The sequence below is a fragment of the Lipotes vexillifer genome, unplaced genomic scaffold (assembly GCF_000442215.2).
Source record: "Lipotes vexillifer unplaced genomic scaffold, Lipotes_vexillifer_v1.1 scaffold71, whole genome shotgun sequence".
Lineage (NCBI taxonomy): Eukaryota > Metazoa > Chordata > Mammalia > Artiodactyla > Lipotidae > Lipotes > Lipotes vexillifer.
Window position 1 is genome coordinate 4,777,246 of NW_006793703.1, and position 6,227 is coordinate 4,783,472.

The 6,227-nt window shown below is 41.9% G+C and overlaps 1 protein-coding gene across 1 annotated transcript in view; it reads right to left on the reverse strand.

Moving 5' to 3' along the window:
- SVOPL (SVOP like) overlaps positions 1-6,227 on the reverse strand; it is a 77,759-nt gene that overhangs the window by 51,595 nt on the left and 19,937 nt on the right.

A 6,227-nucleotide genomic window follows, 5' to 3' on the forward strand; every position in this document is an offset into this window, starting at 1 on the left:
GTGAGGGGCTTCCCTGGTGGCGCAGTGGTTGAGAGTCCGCCTGCCGATGCAGGGGACACGGGTTCGTGCCCCGGTGCGGGAAGATCCCACATGCCGCGGAGCGGCTGGGCCCGCGAGCCATGGCCGCTGAGCCTGCGCGTCCGGAGCCTGTGCTCCGCAACGGGAGAGGCCACAACAGTGAGAGGCCCGCGTACCGCAAATAAATAAATAAATAAATAAATAAATAAATAAATAGAGTGTGAGGCTCGTGCAAAAAACAAGCAGCCTGAATTTGAAAAGAGGATACAGTGCCCAATTTCTTTGTGTGTCGTCAGGGTAATTTGTAAAAGTTCTTGTCCATAGTCAGTGCCTATTAAGTATGTTTGGATCAAAATAAATAAGGATGGGTTATATATGATTGGGGAGTAATGGATTTTTATGTAAAGCTAGGAATGCTTGGGGGCTGGAGGAGGTGCTCAGTTGAAAACCAACTATTCTTTTCTCACAAATTGACCTGGGATTACAGGCCCCCTCTAGGGAGTCCAGAAGTGTGGTCTGGGAGTCCTGGATTTTACTGTCACCAAAAGAGCTTGCAGAGCACTTAGAGGTCTTTTGCCCCATACAGCCCCCACCCCCGACTTTCAGGCTCAGCTCCTGGAGCTCAAGTGGGTAGACTTGAGCAAGTGACACTCCACTTTCATCTGCTTTACGTATCGGGGCTCTGGTTACTCATCTTTTGAAAACCTCTGATCTAGCCCTATCCTCCCATTTTCCAACACAGACTATGTGGCCCAGAGTGGGTAAGTGACCTGCCCAAGATCACACAGCAGTTTGGAGGCAGAGCCAGTCTGGACTCCCAGTTTCCCGTGCACCAGTCCTGAGTCCTGTCCATCTGCCTCTCTGCCATGTCCCCTGGGTTTTAGATGTGACTGTGGTCCCCTCACCGCCCCAAGTCTCATTGGAGAGTCATGTCATTATAAAATATATACCTTTTATCCTAATAAGTCATTTGGTTCTGAACCGTTGGCTGCAATCCAAACGGGTGGACTTATTCACCTCCTGCATGGTGTGACCCATCCTCAGACAGCCCCCAAAGCCTTTCATCTCAGCGTCGTGGGAGTGAAGCTTCAGAGGCTCCACTGCCCACAGCATCTTGCCCAGCCTCCTCTGCATGGCACTCTGACGGCCACCAATGTGACCAAACCCACTGCGCATTCCCACCTTTGGCCTCACACTGTTCCTCCTGCCACCAGTGGCCTTCGTCCTCCCCTGAGGCTGCCTCGCCTTTCAGCGCACACTGACTGCCCCCCTTCTCTCCGGGGGCGGCTCCCACCAGCTTATGGTCACCTCTCCGCTCGGATCCTACACACTCTGCTGCCTGGGCCACTCACCTGGTTCTAAGCATCGGGGCTCTGTTTTGTGACTGATTCTTTCCTACGTGCGTCTCATCTCTCTAACCAGATTTAAGAGCCCTGAAGGCAGGGTCTCTTGTTTATAGCTCTGTATCCACAGGGCCTTGCTCAATAGACCACCATGGAGAAGAAAAAGATCATCTAATGGGCATGATGGATGCAGGCAGCAAGCTGAAGTTAAGAGAAGTAAAGTGGGAGGAAGAAGGGAGGAGGAGAAAGGGGAAGGGTGTACAGTGAGAGGGAGGAGGGAGGAAGGAGAATGTCAGGGGACGGCTGAGCATATACAGAGGCTGGAGGAGGGAGGGCGGTTCTTAGGAGAATTGTGTTGCTCCAAATTCATATGTTGAAGTCCTAACCCTCAGAGTGGGGCTGTATTTGGAGATGGGGTCTTTAAAGAGGTCACTGGGGAATTCCCTGGTGGCCCAGTGGTTAGGACTTGGTGCTTTCACTGCCGGGGCCCGGGTTGGATCCCTGGTCGGGGAGATTAAGATCCTGCAAGCTGCATGGTGCAGCCAAAAAAAAAAAAAAAAAAAAAAAAAAAAAAAAGAGCAACAGTGAGAGGCCCGCGTACCGCAAAAAAAAAAAAAAAAAAAAACAAAAGAGAGAGGTAACTGAGCTAAAATGAGGTCATTAGGGTGGACTGTAATCCAATCATGACTGATGTTCTTATGAAAAGAGATTAAAACACAGACACACACAGAGGGAAGATGATGTGAAGATACAGGGAGAAGATGGACATCTAAAAGGCAAAGGGAAGGGACCTCAGAAGAAATCAGCTCTGTAACACCTTGACCTTGGATTTCTAGCCTCCAGAATTGTGAGAAAATTAATCTCCGTTGTTTAAGCCACCCAGTGTGTGCTATTTTGTTATGGCAGCCCAGGTGAACTAATACACAGTGGCAGAGGGAAGGTGGGGTATGACGGATGGGGGATAGGAGGGTGGAGAGGGAGGGAAAAGGAGGAGGAAAAAAGGAAAGAGGAGAGAAGTAACCTCGGTGCTCTTCAGTCCTGGAACAACTACTGGGTTCAAAGTAAAAAATACGCATCGAAAATGGTTGGAATTGGACCCTCGTGATCATTCAACTGTCCATGGTTTTGAGTTGTCTCTGCTAAGATTTTTTTCTCTCTCTGCAACCAGGTTTATTTTTTATATATTGACAATCAAAATTTCATAGCCACTTAAAGATTATGTGCCAGTCTCTTCAAAGCATAATCACTTCCTTCACTTAATCATTGTTGCCTAGCAACTAATTAGTCTTCCCACCATCCTTTGCAAGATAAGATGTAATTGTCAGTATCTTGGTAGGAAGGTGGGAGTTATCTGATACTGCCTACTAGTAGGGTCCTGACCTCTGAACCACAAGAGCTTACTTCCAAACTCCAGAAAATAAATTAGAATAACAGAATCATCCTTAATTCTTTGGAAGAAAGCTTGAGTTTCTTCCTTTCTTTTTGGCCACACCACACAGCACGTGGGATCTTAGTTCCCCAGTCAGGGATTGAACCGGTGCCCCCTGCAGTGGAAGCACAGAATCCTAACCACTGGACCGCCAGGGAGCTTCCCAAAAGTTTGAGTTTCTTATTTCCCAATTAGGTTTTGAGGCATGTGTAATAATTAGGGGAGACACTCCACAAAGCAAAGTGAGAATACCTTACCAAACTACAATTGTGAGTGTGGGGAAGTTTGGGACATTTAATCCTCATTTTCGCATTATTATTGAGCACACTCTATCTCACACTTAACGCGTCCAGCAGCAGGCCAGGTGGCAGTGGGATTACAATGTTTCTGTCATCAGTGATGTCCTGGGAAACCAGTCAGAAACACCCAGAAAAGCCTACCTCTCACTTGTATGTAGGACACTTAAGAACTGTACATTTGGATATCACCTGTCCTGCTGTTGCCACATAATCCCTGACAGAGTCAGATTTGGGGAGGTGGGTGGGAAGAGCTGTTGCCGCTCTGGACCCGGCTCAGGCATGGAGCAAGAGCTGGGTCAAGAAGAGGCTCTGTCATAAAGTGGTGCAGCCACTATGGAAAACAGTATGGCTGTTCCTCAGAAGACTAAAAATAGAACTGCTGTATGATCCAGCAATCCCACCTCTGGGTAAATATCCAGAGGAAATGAAAATAGGATCTCAAAGAGATCTTCACGCCCACTTCACTTCAAAGTTGTTCTAGAAAAACAGCACTGAGAAAATAGCTTGGAAGATTCTGAAAAAGAACTTTTACAAGGGGTAAGTACCTTACTAAATATGAAAATTGTATTATAAAATACTATAATTAAGAGTGCTATATTAGACCAACAATTAACCTGTATCCTTTTCCCAAAAATATAAAATGCTCTATTTATTATATAATAAATCTCATATATATCTGAATCTACAAACCTATCAATTAGAACATCATATTCAACAATAGATTCAAATATATAGGGGATGGATTATTCAGTAAAAATACATAAGTGCAACTGGTTAGCTATTTGGATATGACAAAGCTAGATCTGTTCCACGCTTCTTATATCCAATTAAACCGACATAGATCCAACATTTACATATTAAATGTGAAACCAAATTAACCCAACAAAAAGGAGAGAGATATAAGAATGCGGTTGTAAAAATTAAGTTTGACACTAATAAAAAAAGTAATAAAACATTAATAAATCTAAATAGATACTGACTTTAAAATAATGTCTAATTCAGGGCAACTTATGAACAATATGAAATTAAAATACCAGGCAAAAATGATTTGGAAGATGAGATGGGCAAATCAGAATGAACATGTTTAAGGTTCTTGTATTGTTCAGAAGGCAGATAAAGATACCAAATGACATTAGCTATTGTAGGTGCACATTTTCACTATTTAAGGGCTGTAATAAAAGAAATAGAATGCATAAATTCCAAGCCAGTAGAAGGAAATATGGGGGTAGGGGTTGGCGAGTGGAGCAAACTGAATCAATCTAATAGAAGGAGAAAGAAAGCAGAAAAGGAAAGACACAGTTAAGAAGAAATAGAAAATGAACAACAGAGGTAAGTGCAAGTATGTCAGTAATCACAACAGATACAAACGGATCAAACTCATTATTAAAAGATACAGACTCTCAGATTGAATGAAAAACAAGATCAGCTATTTACTTATAAGAAATATGTTTAAAGCAAAGCAACATAAACAAGCTAAAATGAAGAGCTAGAAAAAGTTACACCAGGAAAACATTAACCCAAACTAGTTCTGACATATTAGTATGAAAGAAAATAAAATTTAAGGCCCAAAGCATTATAAAGAAACATTTCAGGTAGTCAGATCAATCCACACACTGAATAAGTCAATCTTATGCTAGGATGTAGCAAGATAGCCTCAAACTATATGGAGTAAACTGTCAGGCCTATAAGGAGAAACTAACAAAACCATTGCCTTAGTGAAAAACTGTTAGCTGAACCTGGCAAAATCTAGAACAGGTATCAGATATTTACATGGCATAATTATATTGAATATAACAATATATATGCTCAGTGAGAACACATGTTCTTCTTAAGCACACATGGAATATTAATAAAAAGTCACTATGTAGAGAACAGAAGAAGTCTCAATAAATTCCAAAGAACTGATAACATCCTCTGGTCAAAATGCAATTAAATTAGAAACAAAGAATTTAAAAAATCATTAACAAGTCATTGGTTAAAGAGAAACTCACAGCAGTTACAAAATAGAAATAAAAATAAAATTACTCTGTAACAAAACTTGCCGAATGCAACTAAATGGTTTATTAAAAATCAAAAAGACTGAAAATAAATGAGCTAAATACTGAACTCAAGAAGCTAGAAGAACATAAAAAGCCAAAGAAGTAAACAAAATAAGGGGTAGAAATTAATGAGACCACAAAAAAAAACCAATAAAGAGAAAAACAACAAAAAAGCCCTCATTCTTTGAAGTTTAATAAAACAGACAAACCTCTAGTAAGAGGACCACAGAAAAAAGAAGGCACAAATAAACAATACTAAAAGTGAAAAAGAAGACATACACAGTAGATATTTGAAACAAAAGGGAACACTGGGAATAATTTTATACTAATAAATTGGAAAGCCCAGATGAACTGGGCAATTTTCTAAAATATATATTACCAAAATTGACTCAATCAAGAGTATTAAACTAAGTAGGCATTAACATTTACACAAACTGAATGATAGTTTTAAAACTCCTCTTTCTGATACCCCACAATTATTGTTACCACTCACCTTAAAATAAATATTAGGGATAAACTACTTTACAGATAAGTTTTACCAAACATTCCAAGAGGTTAATTCCTATCTCACATAAACTGTCTTGGAGATCATAGGACAGTGCTGGAAAGCTCTTCCAGGAGCCTGGGACTGACCTGTCTGCAGATGGGTGAAGTGAGTGAGTGGTCTCAGCTGGTGTGAGAAATGATTGCAGATTGACCTTGACCATCCTGGAACCAATAGAATTTAAATGCCAAATTTTATTTTAAAAAATCATTTAATAAGGTTTATACATTTGATATCAATAAGACAAGGCCAATACAAGGAGCATAAAATTATAAAACAATCTCTCCCCTATAAACAGTGGGGCTAAATCATGAGACAAGCTCTGCAAGGTGTTATTATTTCCATTTCATTGATGAGAAAAGTGATGGTAGGCAGTCAGAATGGCCATCATTAAAAAGTCTAGGGCTTCCCTGGTGGCGCAGTGGTTGAGGGTCCGCCTGCCGATGCAGGGGACGCGGGTTCGTGCCCTGGTCCGGGAGGATCCCACATGGCGCAGAGCAGCTGGGCCCGTGAGCCATGGCCGCTGAGCCTGCGCGTCCGGAGCCTGTGCTCCGC